This window comes from Molothrus ater, chromosome 24, assembly GCF_012460135.2.
Source record: "Molothrus ater isolate BHLD 08-10-18 breed brown headed cowbird chromosome 24, BPBGC_Mater_1.1, whole genome shotgun sequence".
NCBI lineage: Eukaryota > Metazoa > Chordata > Aves > Passeriformes > Icteridae > Molothrus > Molothrus ater.
This window is the reverse complement of record NC_050501.2, coordinates 7,050,736-7,069,148: the sequence shown is the minus strand read 5'-3', so window position 1 is coordinate 7,069,148 and position 18,413 is coordinate 7,050,736. Positions and strand designations below refer to the sequence as shown.

At 63.7% G+C, this 18,413-nt stretch overlaps 1 protein-coding gene across 1 annotated transcript in view; it reads left to right on the top strand.

Moving 5' to 3' along the window:
* The first annotated feature begins 4,506 nt into the window (after nt 1-4,506).
* The window catches only part of AHDC1 (AT-hook DNA binding motif containing 1), a 50,439-nt gene continuing 36,532 nt past the window's right edge, over nt 4,507-18,413 (top strand). Inside the window, 2 exon segments of the mRNA XM_054517185.1 lie at nt 4,507-4,624; nt 5,139-5,259. The gene's annotated coding sequence lies outside the window, so the exon portion shown is untranslated.

Below are 18,413 nucleotides of genomic sequence, written 5' to 3'. Positions count from 1 at the left end.
CAGAGGGGCCGGTCCCACCATTCTCTGTCCAGCCCCAGCTTGAAGTGATGCCACCCTTCCATGTCCAGCCAAGGCCCCTTGTCCCCAGCAGTGCTGGTGGCAGGAGGGGTCAGGACCCGGGTGGATTTGCCATGGTAACCCCTGTGCCACCACGGCCACGTCACCAGAGTGTGTCCCCATCTTGCTGTCATTGCTGTGAAGGCTCTTGGGGATGTGGAGCCCCACATTGCAGGTGCCTGTGTGAGGGGGCTGAAGGGGGGACCCCCGTCCTGGTCCCCATCCTTCCATACTCCTCCTCCCCCAGCAGGAGGGTGAGGGGTTTAAAGGATTTTGCTGCGGGGTGACCACAGGCTGGGCAGGGGAGGGGCATCGATTTTATGTTAATGCTGAGCAGCATTGATCAGGGTGGAGGGGCAGCTGTGGGTGGGCACAGCCCAGGGTCACCCTCCACAGAGCTCCAGCAGCGATGGGCAGGTGGGCAGGGAGGTTAGGACCCCTCCTAAGGTGCTGCAGGCTTGTGTCTGCTTCAGAGCTTGCTGGGGGCTCGAGGGGAAGAGCACAGCTCAGAGCTGGGGGCTGTGCTCGTCCCCCTCCCCTCCCGGCCGGCTGGTCCCTGCAGCAGCAGCTCCAGAGGGGAGAGAGAGCAGCCCAGCCCCCTCGCCCGGCCCTGCCCTGCCCCCGAGGGTCCCTCCAGCGCCCCCAGGTCCCCCCGGTGCTCCGGACCCTCTCCCCGTGGTGCCGAGCCCCCTTGCCCCTTTCCTGCCCGCACACCTGCCCGGCCCAGGTGGCCCGGCTGTGCCTGGCTGCTCTGCCAGCCGGGCCAGCCTGGGCCAGCCTGGGCCGGCCCGGGGGGCTCTGGAGGCAGCGAGCCCCCCCGTGGCAGGGCACAGGGTGGGGATGCTGCAGAGCCCGGCACGGGCAGCAGAGCCACCGTGCCCTCACCCCCGGGGGCTGCTCGGGACCCTCGGGACCCCCCAGGAGCCATCCCCACCCACAGCAGGGCGGGGGCTCGGCCCTGTGCCCCTGGCCCCGGCTCCCCGGGGACTGGCAGAGCCCGCAGAGCCCTGGTCGTGGAGCAGAGCCACGTCTCCGCGGCAGCAGTGGCCAGACAACAGTGGAAAATGGCCAAAAATGTGGGTTTAGGCTTGACCAGGCTTGAGCCTGCCCATCCAGGCCTGCAGGCACTGTCCCCTCAGAGGGGAAACTGAGGCACAGATGGATTTATCTGCAGTCACCCAGCAGCTCAGCAGCAGTCACTGTGAGGGGACACCTTTTTCCACGGAAAAACAACAGATAATTGGGAAGAGCTGTGCACTGACAACAGCAGCATCTGTGACAGCAGTCTGTGGGGGAGCAGCAGGATTTGGGGACGGGGTTTTCTGGGCGTGGGAATGGTCGGGTGACAGCGCCAGCACAGGAGATGGGGAGGGGCACAGCGGGAGCCTTGTTCTGCTGGCCACGGGGCTGCTCGGAAATGGTTTTATTGGGAGAAACTGGGAAAGGTTTTGCTGCTGCTCCAGGGCAGCCTGGTGCTGGAATTCGGGGGTGAATTGGGCTTTTCTGCCGCAGTTGCCTTCATGGAGACAAAAACCTGGCTGGCCACAACTCTCCACAGGCCTTGGAAGGTCAGGACCCCCCACCCCCAGACCCCGTCAGGGTCTCTGGACCGTGCTCCCCACAACAACTCCTGTATCCCAGCACAGCATCAATCAAACACCTTCCTCTGCCTCCTCGCCCTCTGTCCCCGTGCCCCAGATCTCCCCACAGCACCCCAGAGCCCCCTACCCCTGCTCCCACCCCGGGAGCTGGTGGCTTTGGGGGGGACAGCCGCCACCCCCAGCCCGGCCAGGCTCAGCCTTCGGGGCCAAACCCGGGCAGCTCGGCCTGGCCCCGGGCTCGGGGGGCTGCTCGGGGGCGGCTGGCGGGGACACGGCCCGAGCGGGGACAGCGGCGGCAGAGCAGCCGCTAGATGGTAGCGTTAGTCCACGCCAACGCTGCTGACACAGCACTTGGCTGGGAGAGCGCGTCCGGTGACCCGGGCGGCCCCGGGGACCCGCCTGCGCCACCCCCTCCCCGGCTGAAGTGAAATCCTGGCAGGGCTGAGCTCGCGCGGAGCGGTGACACGAGTGGCACGGGCACAGCTCACCCGCCCCAGTGCCACTGCTGGAGCCACCTGTGCCCGCGGGGACGAGCGGGGGACCCCGCTCCCAGCCCCACCTCCACCCCAAACTCAGACCCCAAACGCACCCCAGACCACACGGGGCACGAGCCTGGCGTGGGAGGGATCCAAGCCAGGCCTGGGCACCAGCAGGATGAGGCACCCAGCTCAGTGTGGGGTGCTGGGCACCCACGGGAGTCTGGCAGGGCCAGGTCGGGGGGTCCCTCCCACTGCAAAGCCCCTCTCAAGTCCTCATCCTCCTCCAGCCCTGCCCGGGGCTCCATGCCAGACTGATATATATATTTTATGATAACTATAGAGATGCACTTCAAACCTGACAAAGGACTTTGACAGTTTTAAGCATCTCTTTGATTAATACATGACCTTTTAATGCTTTGGATTAAATTAATAAATCTTTTACATTCTAACCCATTCTGCTTGCAATGTCATGGGTTTTGCACGACCTCTCTCTCTTCCCTGCCCTGTCCCTCTGTCCCTCTCCCCCCGTCCCTGCACAGGTACAGTAATCCACAGCCTTGCAATATTCATGGGGCACAGAGCCCTGCAAAGCCAGAAGGGAGGGGATACTCCTTGGTGGTTTATTTTTTTTTTTTTTGAACCATCCCTAAAAATAGCAAGAAAATTCAAAGCTGACATTCAGGGCGAGGGGACGAGGAAGCCTGCAGAGTTGCTCACTCAGCCACCAGCAATTGCAGCGATCCTGTCTGCGTGTGCAGATTCCTCTGCTGACCGGGCTGGAGCCCAGGCCTGCACTCTGCTCGGCTCCCAGGAGCAGTGCAGCCTGCTCCCCATCCCTGCCCAGGGTGTGCAGAGCCCAGCCAGCCCCAAACCCAGCCCCAAACCCAGCCCCAAACCCAGCTGATCCTGCTGGGGTGCACGGAGGGGATGGAGCTGCACCTTTCCAGTTGCAGTAGGTCCCAGCTGGAGGACAGCTCTCAAGCTCACCAGTTCATCCCAGTTTAGCAGTAAAGCTGGGGTGAGCAGTGTGTCTGGAGCTCAGATTCCTTCCTTGCTGCCTGTTGATCCAAAAACACGGGTGAATCCCCAACGTGCCCCACACAGGCGAGGCAAAGGGCTGCTGTAAAGCCAGGTGCTGTGTCTCTCCCTGCACCCATGTGTTATTCCATCGATGACTCACGTGTTATTAGCAGCCAAGCAATATTCCCAATTCCCTGGAGTTAACCCTTCACTCGTCACTCACAAAACCACGATGTCATAACAAACATCACTGGTATTATCTACTTTAATTGTATTGTATCTACCCAGCTCCGGGAACATTAACAGCGACGGTGACTTGGTGCTGGGGAGATGCTCCGTGGAGCTGTGGGGAGGGAGCTTATGAGATGCTTGGAAAGTTGGGAGGCAGCTCCCAGCTCTGCCACCACTGTCCCGAGGGCCTTGCTCACCACCTTTCCACCTGGCATTCCCTTCATCACATGGCCAAGAGGGGATACAAAAAAAAAATTGGAAGGGCAGGGTGTTAGCAAACAGCAGGGATGTTGCCAGGTCTCAGAGAGAGCTTTTGATTAAAAAAAAAAAAAAAAAAAAAAAAAAAAAAAAGAGTTAAAAGTTGGGGGGGGGGCACAGGGAGGAGGAAAGGAAAAATGGACATCGTTGGCTCCATGGGCATACTGGGCTCCGTGGGCACACTCAGCCCCGTGGGCTCACTGGGCTGTAGGGGCACACTGGGCACACTGGGCTCCATGGGCACCCTGGGCTCCGTGGGCACACTGGGCACACTCAGCTCCGTGGGCACACTGGGCTCCGTGGGCACACTGGGCACACTGGGCACACTGGGCACACTGGGCACCCTGGGCACCCTGGGCTCCGTGGGGTGCGTGAGGGCGCAGGGGTGCTGTCCTGGAGACAGCCACGAACCCGTGCACCCCAGGCTGTGGGGAGGGGGCTGCAGAAGGGGTGGGGGGTGTGTGTGTGTGTGTGTGTGCCCGAGCCCTGCCTCCCCGAGGAAGGGGCGCGCAGTGCGGGTGCAACCCGGGAGAGGGCAGCAATGCCCCGCGCATCCCGGCGGGACCGCGGCGAGCGGGGGCAGCCCGGGGGGGTTACCCTGCCCCGGGGTGTCCCCCCCAAAGTGTCCCCTCTCTGTGAGGATCCCCCCTCCCAGGGCGGCGCTCAGCGGCCGCGCGCCCGTTTGCGCCCCTCCCTGCGCGCCTCGCAGCGACTGGGAGGAGAAAAAAGGCGGGGGGAGGAAGGAGGGGAAAAAAAAGAGGGGGGGGGAAAGGAAGGACTACAAGGCCCGGCATGCCCCGGCGGTGCTGCACGGCTCCCCGGGGTGCCGGATGCTGGCCGTGCCGCTGACAGCGGAGCGGAGCGGAGCCGCGGTCCCCGCCGCGCACGGAGAGAGGAGCGAGGGGCTGGGCGCGCCTGGCCGCCGGCTCTGCTCCCCCCCTTTTATCCCAGCCCCCACAAAGCCGGGAGCGGCAGAAGGCAAGAGAGAGGGAGGAGGTGGTGGTGGTGGAGGAGGAGGAGGAGGAGGAGGAGGAGGAGGGAGGAGGAGGAGGAGGAGGAGGAGGAGGAGGAGGAGGAAGGGGGGAGGCAGCGGCAAGCCAGGGCTCTGCTGCGCTGTGTCTTTCTTTGCTTTCCGCAGGCGGCGAGCGGCGGAGGCGCAGAGGGGAGGTCGGTTCCCCTCCGCCTCCCGCTCCGCTGCCTTTTGTGTGTGTGTGAGAGGCGAAGGGGGGGGGAGAAAAAAAGAGGAGGAAAAAAAGGGGGAAAAAAAGGTGAAAAAAAGGGGGAGAAAAAAAAAAAGGAAAAAAAGGGGGAAAAAAATAAGCTAAGCGGTAGAGGGGAGAGAAAATCCCGGAAAAAATAAAATAGAGGGGTGGAGGGGGGGAGAGGGAAGGAGGAAAGAGCAGGCAGGGGACGGAGGAGGGGGCGGGCTGGCAGGAGCGGAGTTGCCTGGGGAGAATGTGAGCAGGAGGCGCTGGAAATGCTCTCGTTGAAGGTGGCGAGCGGTGCCGAGGGCTCCGGGACCCCCGCGGCCGGTCAGGACGCAGCCCCGGCGGGCGGCAGGAGCCTCCCCAAGCGGGCGGGCTCCGAGGGGCGCGGAGCGCAGGAGCCGGCGGGTGAGTACCGGGGACCCCCGCCTTTGTGTGGGGCTGGGAGGGGGGGGAGGACACTCGGGACACCCCCTTTGGGCAGAGCGGGGGGGGGAGGAGGCGGCGTGTCGCGTGCATGTGTCCCCCCCCGCGCCGTCCCCTCCGCTGAAGTTGCGCGGCGAGTTGGTGCCAAATTGCCGGAGTTTAATGGCACTTGTGGTGGGGAGGGGCGTGCGGGCGCGGGGGGCCCGGGGCGAGCCCCCCATGGCGCGGGGGCTGCCGTGGCCGCGGGCTCGGCCGCCTCCCCCCGGACACCCCCCGGCCGTGCCCCCCCGGGCGCGAGCGGTGAGTGACAGCTGTCAGAGCCGGCTCCGGCCGCTAGAAGGCAGAGCCTGTCAGCGGCGCGGGGGGCTCGGGGGGCTCCCCGGAGGACAGGGGCACCCCCCGGGGCACAGCCTCCCGCCGCCGTCCCCGGGCAGGCCGGCTCGGGGGAGCGGGGGCTGCCCCGGGGGGCACTCCCGCGAGGCTGCGGGGCGAGGGGCGTGCGGGAGGCTCCCCCAGCCCCGCCGGTGAAGTTGCGTGGTCCGTGGCGCGGGGCTCGGCGAGCGGTTGTTACTCCCGTGCCTGTCATCCCCCCTCTGATTTGTTTTTATCGATCAGCTGATTTACCCCCCCCCCCCCGCCCCCCCGCGCGGCCCCTCGGTGCTTGCGACAGGGACCACGGGGGACCGCGGTGGCTCTGGCGGGGGCTGGAGTCACCCCGCAGGGTCACGCTGACGCCAGACCCTCTGTGCTTGATGTCCCCGAGGCCGGCGCAGGTGGAGACACCTGAGTCCCCGCTTGTTTATGTGCTGGGGGGACGACGTGGCCGTGCCCACGACCAGGTGGCCTCGTGCGTCCAGCCCGCCTGGCCGCGGCTGCCAGGAGAGCCCCCCAAAAGCGGCGGGGTGAGCTCATTGTGTGCCACAGCGCGCGGTGGAGTCACTCCAGATTTATCCTGGCGTGACAGAGAGCAGAAGCGAACCCCCGGGGCGCCGGGCACAGATCCTGCCCCGCTCTCCTTCCCACCCTGCTGCCGGCGTGCTCTGAGTCGGGGGCGCGTGGTCCAAATCGGGGCCCCGTGGTCTGAATCGAGGCCCCCCTCCCAAGCCTCTCCCCCTTTCCTCGCCCCCCCAGGTGTCCCCTTACACTGGCTTCTCCTGCTGGGCTGTGGAATTTGCAGGGGAGGGTGGTGGTGGTGGTGGGGAGCGGGGGGTGGAAGAGGAGGGCGGAGGGGGGGGCTGGAGAAGGGATGGCGCGGCGCCAAATTCCGCTCTGCCATGTCTCTGTAACCTGAATAGGCCAACTCCATCCCCGGTGCGAGTCCCCCGGGGCTCTGCCGCGCTCCGATGCAGTCAGGCGGGAGGTGGCTTTCGCTCGGCTCCCGGCGTGTCCCCCCGGCAGCCCCAGCCCGGTTCCCTCCCGGACCGGCCGGAGCCACCGCCGGGAGGCGGCCTGGCAGGAGGCGGAGGTGGTTTGGGGGAGAGGGGTTGGCACCGTGGCGGCCACGGGGTAGCCAAGGACATCCCCGAGCGGGGCGGGCGGCAGAGGAGAAGCCATGGAAGCCCATGGAAGGTTAAGGGAAGCCTGGAGGGGCTGGCGCTGCCCTGGCCTCCTTAGAGGAGGCAGCAGAGACCCGGGGCAGGCTATTTCTGCTGAGATCCCGAGGAAAGCTCTGGGAGAATTGTGGGCTTCTATAAATAGTGTGTGTCAGCCGAGTGGAAACAGGGCCTTGAAATGCTCCTGCTATTCTCCCGAGTGCTTGGAACCAGCTCTTGGTAAACAGGGCAGCGGTGGGGAGGGCTGTTTCCTTCTTCCGGGCTCGGTAACAGGAGCGGGAGGGATGTGGGGGGGATTTTTGCCTGGTGATATGGCAGCGTTTTCCCCCTGGGGCCGGCCGGCTGGATGCCGGGCTGTGGCCGGGCTGCCCGGATGCGGGATGGCCCCTGAATGCGTCGCAGATGTGTGTCCTCCCCCACCGCCGTCCCCTCCCCGCCCCACTGCCCGCCAAACTTCGGGGCTGGGATGCGCCGTGCGCTCCGCTCCCTGGGGAGCCGGTGATGCTGGGGGAGCTTTTTGGGATGTGAGGGCTCAGCTGGCCAGGAGATGCTCAGCACACCCCCTCCTCTGCCGGCATAGGGGTGCATGGGTCACAGCCTGGTTCCCTCTCTCCCATCCGTGTCCATCCGTCGGTCCCGGCTGGAGTTGTTCCCGCTCTGCCTCGGGGCACATGCTGAGCCAAGCCTTGGCCCCTTGCTGGAGGGCAAGGATTTGATCCCATGGGACCTTCCCAGGCATGTCTGGACACCCAGGGTGCTGGGGACCTTGTTCCTCAGGGGGCTCTGCATGCAGTGGGGACATGGTGGCATGTTCCCAGGGCGTTTGCTTGGCTCTGGGGCACATCCTGGCAGGCACAGTGCTGTGGTGAGCATTCGGCTTCCCACGAGGACCTGGCATCGTGCTCATTTGTCACCACCCCTCGCACCCACACCCCAATATTCACCTTGTGCTGCAGACAGTGGCTCGAAAGCTGCCTTGTTATTATTTTCCTTAAAAATAACACAAAAGGGAAATAACTGGGCTGTGCTCAGCTCCCCACTGGGAGTTTTTAGGGTGATGTACAGTGGGCTGAGCAGTGGGAGGGATCCAGCGCACTTCTGGTGGGATTTGGTGTTGGATTCGGAGTTCACCAGGGTGTCACAGGGCTGGGGGGCCCACCCCATCCCTGTGTGCTGCCTGCCCGGTGCTCAGTGCTGGCACAGCCGAGCGTGTTCATGGCGTGGGTGGGAAGGGGCGAGCGCCAGTCCGGTGGGGTTTTTTTCCCTTCTCCATCTTTCTTTTTTTTTTTTTTTTCCTCCTTTTTTCTTTCTTTTTTTTCCCTCCCTCTCTGTGGGTTGAGCGTTGGGGCGACAGACAGGGAAAGTCTGAGCAATGGTCTCCGTGCTGGTGCTGTCTTCAATCACCGCGTCCCAGAATCCCTCGCTCTGGGCCTTCTAGGCACAAGGGCTTACAGCGAAAATCGGCAGCTGCAGCTGCGAGTGAAAGCACAAGAGCCCGGCTGGGTCTTTGGCATCGGCAGGAGAGCAAAAAAAAGCTGGGGGAGGCGAGGAGGGAAGGGAAAAGGCGGGGGGAAATGTGCCCTGTGGTTTTTTTCCAGGCTTGCCACCGAGGGTTGTGTTTCAGAGCATCGGTTCCCGGGCGCGGGAAGAGGCGGGAGGATGGGGGGTGCGGAGCGATGCCTCCGGGGAGCTCATTAAAATCTGTCGGCTCCCCCCTTTCGCCGGCCGAGAGAGGCTGGATGCGGAGGGAAGGAGGGAGGGACGTGCTGGGAAGGAACATGCCGGCGAACCGGCTGCCCGGTGGGGACAGTTGCCGGCCCGGGCAGGAACGCTGCCCCGGGGGCTCACCTGTCGGAGCACGTCGGCCGCGGCTGCCAGCGAGGCCGGGACAGGGCTGGCGTGTGCCGGGGACTCCCTCGGCCGTGAGGGGGCTCGGGGGTGATGGGCTGCCCGGGTGCTGGCAGGTGGTGCCTGGTGATGGTGTCTGGGGCGATGCCGGGGGTCAGAGGGTGCAGCAGGGAGGGGAGCGCGAGTGGGAGCTGCCTGCACGTGCATGGGCAGCGTCGGGAGTGCTGGCTGTGCAGGCAGCGTTTGGTGTGCAGGTAGGGTGTGTGGACAGGGTTTGGTGCACAGGCAAACACTGGCTGTGCAGGAAGGGTTGCTGTGCAGGTGGAGCTTGGTGTGCTGGCAGGGTTTGCTGTGCAGGCAGTTTGGTGTACAAGGCAGGGGGTGCAGGCAGGGATTGGTGTGCATGGGCAGAGTTTAGTTTGCAGGCAGGGTTTGGTACAGAGGCAGGTATTGATGTGCACAGGGAGGGTTTGGTGTGCAGGCAAAGATTGATATGCAGGGATGAGGCTGGCTTGGAGATCCTGGGTGCTAAGATGGGTCTGGGCAGGTGTTTGCAGGAGACCACCCTCGCAAAAACATCTCCTTCTCCTCCCCAGTGAAGGGGACTGACAGGGACTGTCCCCCTTCCCATTCCAAATCGCATGACAGGCTGGAGGGAGAGCGTTGGTGCAGCCTGGCCTGGCACAATACGGGGAGACAGAGGAGAGGCAGAACGTGGTATTGATCCTCTCAGAGGGAGAGGGAAGCAGTTCTGGCATCCTCCAGCTCCAATCCTCTGCCCTTCCCACCGCCAAACCAGCTCCAGGCAGAGGGAGCACCATGCTGTGCCATGCCATGCCATGCCATGCCATGCCATGCCATGCCATGCCATGCCATGCCATGCCATGCCATGCCATCCCATCCCATCCCATGCCATCCCATCCCATGCCATCCCATCCCATCCCATGCCATCCCATGCCATCCCTCAGCTGCTGCCTCCAGGGCCTCAAGCCCCACGCACACTCTCCCTCTTCTCTCTTCTTCCCTCTTTCCTCTTCCCTCTTCGCCTCCTGCTGACTTCAGCGCATCGGCTTGGGCTCAGCGCCTGAACATTCCTTGCAAAACCTGGGCCTAAAATATCTGGAGGAGGATGGAGCGCCTTGGGCGAGGGAGATGAGCTCCTCAGCTGCAGGAAAGAGGGAGGCTGCTGGGCTGGAGGCAGCAGGGACGCTCTGCTCCCTGCCAGCTGCCAGCCCCGCTGGCCCCCCGGGAAAACGCCGGGAATAAATCTTGCCTAGTGAAGTCGGCGGTTTGGTTTGGTTTGGTTTGGTTTGGTTTGGTTTGGTTTGGTTTGGTTTGGATGTGCCCAGCAGAAGCAGGGGCACGAGCACCCTGTGGAGCACCAGATGAGTGGCACAGGGAGCGGGGATGGCATTGAGAGAGGGGTGACAGAAGGGCAGGGTGGCATGGAGTGTGGTGACAACAAAACAGGGGGATAGGGAGAGTAGGGTCACAGGGCAACAGGGTAGCAGGGTGACAGTGGATCAGGATGGCAGGGAATGGGATGAAGAGGGAGCAGGAGAACAGGGTGCCATGGGAGAGGGGTGGCAGAGAGCAGAGTGGCAGGGAACTAGGATGGCAGTGGAGAAGGGTGACAGAGGAGCAGGGTGACAGAGGAGCAAGGAGGCAGGGAAACGGGATGGAAGGGTGACAAGAGAGCAGGGTGGCAGGAGAGTGAGCTGGGTTGGGGTGGCTGAGGAGGGACAATAACTGCTGGGAGGGAGGTGCTAGGCGGGAGCTGTGTGAGAACCAGTTTGCAAGGTCCAGATTGGCAGCAGATCCTGAACCAGGAGGAGCTGAGCATCCATACGGCCCCTGCCGAGATCAGACGCGACGACAGCGACTCGGTTTGGGGGAAGAAATTGGAGGCGGGGGAAGCTTTTTTGCTGAAATGAAATTTGAACCCCAAAGTGGGAGGGAAGTGGAGGTGGGGGGCACGGCTCTCTCCACATGGTTATTACTGCTGTTTTCCACCCAGCTGAAAGGAGAATGTAGCTTAATATGGACCCGCGGGGAGGAGAAGCACTCGGGAACGGGGATTTGGCAGGAGGGAGCTGGGAAACAGCGAGAGGAACGTAGAGGTGAGAGTGGCCAGGGCTTTGCCCAGGGAGGAGAGGACGGAGCCGGGCTGGAACAAGGCGCTATTGTTCTTGGCGAGCAGGGGGCCAGCCGCGGCCCCCCCAGACCCGCAGAGCTGGCGCGGATGTGGGGAAGGTTTTTGGGACCGGTTTTTCCCGGCGGATTGCTGGCTGGGAGTGAGAAGAGCTAGCTGTGCTGGGGTGCACCAAAGGGAGCTCACGAAACACCCAGAGAGGCAAAGGGAGACTCTGGCGTTTGATGGGGAGGTGATGGCAGGTGAGAGGACAGGGGTGAGTGGGGGGAATTTTGGATCAGTGAGCGGGAGTGGGGGCGGTGGGGCAGGGGCTTGGTGGCTGGAGGACGATGTGGGAATGGGGCGAAACCCAGCGTCCCTCATTCTGCCAGCACAGCAGAATGTGCTGCTCCTTGGTGTGCCTGTGGGGTGGGGGAGGTCAAAACGAAGAGTCTGGGGACCTCTGTCACCCCATGATTCATGTCCTGCCATGATCCCCTCTTGGCTGCTGGCACCTCTGCAGTGGTCCCCATCAAGCCCTTCTATCCCACATGTCCCCTTGGTCCCTTGCCCCAGCACCTGACATCGCCTCCCTCGGCACTTCACCACTGCTGTAGATGTCACGTGCCGCGTTGCCAGAGCCACCAGCTGTCCCCCAGGCCATGACAGTGCTTGGGGACACCCGAGGGTGCCAGTGAGCAGGAATGTGGGGAACCAGCAGGGCTCATGGGACTGGAGGAAGAGGAGGAGGAGGAGAATGGAGGGATGTGCAGTCCCTTGAGCTCTGGGAGCTGTGGCCAGGGAGGGGGCAACGAGGCAGGGGCCAGGCTCAGGGCAAAGCTGAGCTTACCCTGCCTTTCCTGGGCTCCCGTGCCTTGGCCCTCCCAGCACAGCTGGAAAGAAAGACCCCCCTGCAGCACATCGCTGGCATTTGCTCCCCATCCCCCAGTTCCCACCTCTCTGATGCTTCCAACGCAGCGATGCCCTAAAGGCAGCAGAAGCACCTTTGCAAGTGCACACTAAATATTTGAACACGCTTGGGTGGCTCTGGCACCACTGCTGCTTTCACCCTTCCCCGTCCTCTTCCCTGGCCTCTCTGGACTCCCCAAATTTAGTGGGCACCCCTCCTTTCCTTTGGTGGGTGCTCCTCCTTTCCTTCCAGAGAGGGGTGTGACATTTGCTCGGCAGCTCTTGCCCAGAATTTTTCGCTCCAGCCGAGGCAGTGCTTGGCATCGCCGTGTCACCCCGGGTGTGTGTCATCGCGTGTGCCCCCCTCCTCAGCCCACCCGCTGCCAGCCCCGCTGCACGTGGTGGGACCGCGGCATCCGCGCGACGCCCGCCTCCCCATCCTTCATCCCTCCTCTTCCTCCAGCCTCAGCACCCTGCAGCCGGGCTGGGCGCCCAGCGGGGCGGGAAGGCGGGGAGCAGTGTTCCCCTCCCCTCCCCGGCATTCCTTGGGAGTGAAACACAAGAGCTGGCAGGGCACTCCTGCTTTCTCTGGCCTCCGCTCCTCCGGTGCCTGAACAAAGCCCTCCTGCCTCTCCCAGGAACCTGGGGTTTGAAACAGGAGAGAAGGCTGGTGCTGCGTGGCAATGCCCTACTCAGGCATATTTTGGGTTCTGTGGTAGGTGGGGGACAGAGGTGGGCACGGTCCCCACGGGGGGCAGCTCTGGACAGGGTACCCCAGGGTACCCACAAGCACTATGCCTGCCTCAAGAACTGTTGGCATCCTCCCCAACCTGGGTTTTGCGTCCCCACCATCTCACTGCCATCATATTGCCATGGAAACTGGGCCCTGAAGAGTACCAGTTCAATTCCAGTTTGCCCCCAGTTTGATCGTAGTTTGGCACCGGCTCTCTCATGACAACACGGGTTGGTGTATCCTTCATCCCATGATCCAGGATGATGTATCCCACAGGGAATGTGCTCTCCGTCCCCCTTCCCAATGTCCAACACCCCCCTCCTCAGCACACAAAGCCCCCCCACCCTCCCCACCACCCCCGGTGAAACAGGCCCCTGTCGGAGCGCAGTCCCCGACAGCGAAGGTTATTTTAATGGATGCATTACTTTAAACGAACCCTCCGCCATCTGTTCCACCCCCTAATTACGCATGCAAAAAAAAGCCCATCTCACAGCCAGCGCAGGAGAAAGTAAAGATATAAGTGATTTAAATGCATGTATCCGCAGCTCCGCCAGCAGCTGGGCTGGGCTGCGCTCCTCAGCTGCCTGGTGAGCTGGGCAACTTGGAGGCAAGAAGGCAAAAGGGATGGTTCTCCCGGATCCAGCCCCTCGGGAGGGTGCCGTGGCGCTGGGTGGATGGTGGGTGCAGCAGGCTTTGGAGCACGGTGGCTGTATCCATCCATCCATCCCTCATCCGTGCCTCCATCCTGCCACGGCTCTCCCCATCACCCCCTGAAGGTTAGCTCTGCCCGCCGGCTGCCAGCCTCGGTGTGGCCGAGCCTTCAGAGCGGGGACGCGCCACCGTCCCCGGGCTGCCGCGGTGCATGGCGGGGGCTTGGGGGGGACAACCCCCAGCGTGGCTGGGCTCCTTGTCCTGACGCTGCCCGGAGGTGGCTGAACGGGCAGGGCGCCCCACGGGGATGGGGATGGGTGTGGGTGGCTCTGGGTGACACCGGGTGCTTGTCCTCTGGCTGAGGAGGGGAGATTTTCCCCCATGCTGCTTTTGCCAAGCAGTAGCTCTGTTTCTAATGAGCCATCCCAAGATCCAGGGCATCTTGAGCCCTGAGTGCTCTCAGGGGATGTTCGACCCTGGGAGTCTGTCCTTTGGGACACTGGAAGGTGAGAGTGGGCTGGGGGGGCTGAATGAGACCTGCTTGGAGAGGCAGAGCTCATAGGTGATGGAAAAGCCCCATTTTTACATCAATCTCCTGCTTTGGGGAGTCCCAGCAGGGACAGGGAGGTGACAACAGTTTAGGGGGCTGTGTCCATCCCCTGTCTAGGGGGAAACAGGGGGGAACCCTGCATCCAGGGCTGACCTACTCTGACTCAGTTTCCCCCATCCCCAGTACAAACCACCCACAGGGATGGGATGGGTGACTGGCATGGCTTTGGGTGACCCCACAGTGACAACGCAGGACCACGACCACCATGGCAGGGCCACCGCCTGGCGCCGGAGCCGACGGCGGTGCTGGGTGCCCGTCGTCCCCCCCTCTCCCTCCGTCTCCTTCTCTCCGTGCCTGACTGCAGCAGATGCGCCAGCTCTGCAGGAAGAGGGAATTAAGTTGGGCTGGAGGAATTTTAAAGATTGCTGCAGGCCTGAGGGTCTTAGATCCCCCCGCGGAGATGGGCAGTCATGCAGAATTAATCCTATCGGCAGCCTGGCTCGGCTTCAGCCGGTGCAGAGCTCTTGGAGAGCGCGCGGGAGCGCGGGGGGCGATGCTGGGGGCGGCTGAGAGAGCCCCGGTGCCTCTCGGCGTCGATGGGAAATTAATAATGAAAAATTAAAAGCCCCAATTCAGCCTTTCACCCCCCTCCTTCCTTCTCCCCATCAGCCTGGAGGTGGGACTCGTAGGGGGGGAGGAAGTGGGTGGATTCTGCAAAGCTTAAGGAAAACCTGTTTGCCGTAGCCAACAGAGCCCGTGGTGGGAGAAAATGCTGGGGCCACATCCTCCTCGCAGTGCTCGCCCGTGTGCCACGGGGGGCTGGCACGGGGACACCCCTTTGCTGCCATCACCCAGCTCCATCTGCAGTGAGGCCATGCAGAGGCAGGAGCAGGCTGGGGGGACAGCGGGCGGGTTGGGGTGGCAGGAAGGAGGTTGAGGTGACAAGAGGGAGGTCGCGACAGGAGCAGGTTGGAGTGGCAGTGGGAAGGCTGGGGTGGCTCAGAGCAGGTTGGAGTGGCAGGCGGCAGGTTGGGGTGCTGTGCCAGCGCAGGGGACACAGGGACACACCAGACATCCCCACGTGCCGCCCCAGCCGCCTGTACCGTCCAAGGGGACGCCAGGGTGACATCTGGGTGCCCCGTGGCTCTGCCAGCCCCACAGGCAGCCTTGTCCCTGCTGTCCCTCCTGGCTGCCGGGGCTGCGGTGCCACCGTGCCAGTGGGCTCGGTGGCTGCGTGACGCCGGGCAGGGTGGCCCGCGAGGGCTCTGCAGCTGCTGCCGAGCCCTCTGCTCTCCAGTTTATAAATAATGCAGCACCGAGGCGTGTTGGCAGTGCCCGCTGCAGCCCCGGCGTGGCGGCGGCGCTCTGGGGGTGAGCGGCGGGTGCTGTCGCCCGGGCAGGGTGACAGCGAGCCGCGCCACCCCGGCGGGGAGGGGCGAGCCCTGGAGTGTCCCCCTCCCTTTGCTGCCCAGCCCGTCCCCCAGCCCCACACGCCCGGGGCGGGGGGTGGCGGTGGTGGATGCCCGCGGTGACCCCACGCGTGGGGACGTCCCCAAGCCTCACGGCGGCGGCGCGGATGGCGACGCGCAGCTTGCAGCGTTGCCATGGCGATGTGCTGGCGCTAACGAACCCGAGTAAACATTAACGAGGGAGAGCCCCACGCGGGTGGGTGCGAGCGTGGGGACCCAGGCGTCCTGCGGGGCTGGGGACACACCGTGCCCGTGCGGGCTGCCCCCGGAGATTCCCCCAGGCGGGCCCCTCTGGGTGCTGTGTGAGGCTGTGCTTTAATGGTTAGACTGGGAGCTCTGGCTGCTGGGTGAGGCCCGTGGGGACAGGATGTCAGTCCCTTTCTCAGTCCAGGGGCACCCCGAGTGGGAAGGTGCCCACCCTGAGGCTCCAGAGGTGCTGTCGTGGCGGGCACCGCTGTCCCGCTCTGGCCACGGTCACTCTCTCTGTGCAGCGCCCGTGGGTGCTGGCTTGGAGGGGGGACGGGTCCCCAGGGTGTCCCTCGGCGCTGCTGGGGAGCTCGGGGTGTCCCTGGCAGCAGCTGCCGCCGCCGTCTCAGTTGTCACCGTGGCTCAACTCCCCGCGTTCCTCCTCTCCCGCGGCCACCTCGCTTTGGGTGGGGGTCAGGGCGGGGGCAGCCCCCGCACCAGCACCCCCACCGTGCCCGAGGTCCCCTCCAACATTTAATGGTGCTGCAGCTCATTAAACCGAGGTGCAGGTGCCCCCGGTACCTTCATCCTCCCGGAGGGCTCTTAATGAGCGGCTGCTAACGAGCGCCCGCGCTCCCCGTGCAGCCCCGGGAAGAGCCTGATTGGCGACAGGCACCGGGAGCCACGCGCGGGCTCCTTTCAGGGCCTTCCAGGGGTCCAGCGACGCCTCTGCCATGCTGGAGACGTGCACGAGGGTCCCACGTCACCGAAATTGCACCAGTGTCACATCAGTCACCAGTGTCACTGGAGCTTCTCCAGCTTCAGTGTGTGCATCGTGGGCACCTGGTGCCCTGTGCCTCAGTTTCCCCCTTCAGCCCCGCTCGGGGACACAGGGCCCTGGGGATGGGCACCAGTGTTCACAGGCATGCAGAGCTCTGGGTCGAGGCTCCTGTTGGTCTTCCCAGCCCCATTGTTGTCCCCAGAGTCACAAAGCCACCCGACCCCTGGCAGGGTGACCTGCTTGGGTCTGCCTGCACGGGGGGACTGCAGGGGGTTTGGCAGAGGGCCTGTGTGGATCCCGTGCACCCCAAAAAACCCAGTGGCACCGATGCCGTACAGGGTGCAGGCAGTGGGTGCCCAGAGGAGGTCAGCTGGGGCATGCCTGGCTCAGAGGGGCTCTTAAGCTGGTGCCCTCTTTTGGGGTCTGTAGTGGGGAGACCCCATCCTGCAAAGAGCCATCAGCCCCCGCCAGGGCTGGGTCCCCCAGCTCCCCACCGAAGGGAGCCCTAATCCTCGTGACACGGTGCCCAGCTCCATGGTGGCTAATTGCAGTGTCCCCAGCTGAGGATTACAGTCTAAAGCAGGAAAGGAGCAGCAGGAGCAGATGAGCTCCTGAGCAACAAAGCTCCTGTTCCCCTGCAAAACGACTTTTATTAGGGGTGTAATTAAAAGCTGACAGGAGGCGAAAATCATGGGGATGGTCAGGGTGAGGGATGAAGCCACCTGAAGGTCCCTGTGTCCCCCCAGGTGTCCCACCCGCCAGCTTCCCCCTCTGACCACAGCCTTGCTGGCAGGGCAGGAGGAGCGAGGTGCTGGGCTGGCAGAGGAAATCCAAACTCAGCCCCTATGAAAGGGGCTTTGTGTGCCCGAGAAGGAGCAGCCCTCCTCCTCCTCCTCCTCCTCCTTCTCCTCCTCCTTCTCCTTCTCCTCCTCCTCCTCCTCTTCTACTGGCCGCGGGGCCACTTTCCTGCCTGGGGGTGGCCTCAACGTGGGTGCCAGAGGGAAAACAAGGCACAGAGCAGCATGGCAACCCTGTGGCCTCCTGCCCTGCCCACACTCCTGAGATTTTCCCCATTACTTGTACCCCTGGCTGTGGATGAGGTAGTCCCTGGGTTGTGCTGGGGTCGCCCATGGGTTCCCCAAATGGTGCCATCCCTGCAGAGTCCCTGAGATGGGCTCTCTGTACCAGGCCTGGCCAAGGCACTTGCAGTAGAGAAGGAGCAGCAGGGACAGACAGACACAAGCACAGAGGGACATCTTCCCCTGTCCCCTTCGTGCCACCTGGATTGCCCTTTCCCAAAACCTCTGCCTGCCTCAGTTTCTCTTTCCCCCCTCATGAGTGCCATGCCTGCCCTCCAGCATGACAGGACCCCGGATCACTCTGGGGGAGCTCAGCCCTCCTTGGTGACCCCAGCTGCCCCCACAGACGTGGCTGATGTCCCCTGGGAAGGGAACACTTTGCAGCACCCAGTGCTTGGCCCCTTTCTGGGTTTGCGCTCGCAGGAGCGTCGCTGCAGTGCCAGTGTGGTCCTGTGGCAGGGAGGAGGGTGGGTGCGGCAGGGACCCCGGCAGGGAGCTGGGCACTGGCCACCTTGGCCTGGCCCAGCCCCAGCCCCAGCGGGCAGTGGAGGGCTTGTTCTCTGCCTGGACAGGAAGACGAATGAATTCCATTATGGGATCGCGATTTTATTCCACGTGTCAGGGAGCCTGAGATTAACTTGCTCACCGGGCTGTGACAGACCCAGACACCCGCGTGCACGCGCTCCAGCAAGGGGCTTCGCACACTTGCCGGGCACGGAGCTGCTGAGACCCTGCCATGCCCACCCGGGGCAAGCAGGGCTGTGCTCACCCACCCTGATTCCAGCAGGAGCCCTCCAGCACCTGGGAGGTGGCAAAGACCAAGGCCAGGGGTCTGGCACTGCCACTGTGCTGTCCCATGTCCTAAAGGTCCTCCGGCCACCCAAGGACTCGTCTTGCAGGCAGGCGAGGGCAAAGCACGATCCCAGCACAGCTCTGGGAGGCCATGTGCTGCCAAATAACAGGCTGGGAGGAAGGGAGGAAGTGGGACATGGGGGCCTGGGGACCTTGACGATAGCTGATGACACTGGGGACTTGGCAAGACCAATGGGCTGCTCTTATCTCAGCTCAGCCGGGTGGTTGCCCACGTTGGGAGGACATGGGGGCTGTGCAGTTGTGTTGGGGCTGTGCTGTGCCATGCCATGCTGTGCTGTGCCGTGCCGGGGCTGGCTGCTCTCCCCTCACCACCCCCCCTGCGCGGGCGCAGGCAGCTGGCTCTGTTTGCTGGAGGCTTTGCGCATTCCAGTTC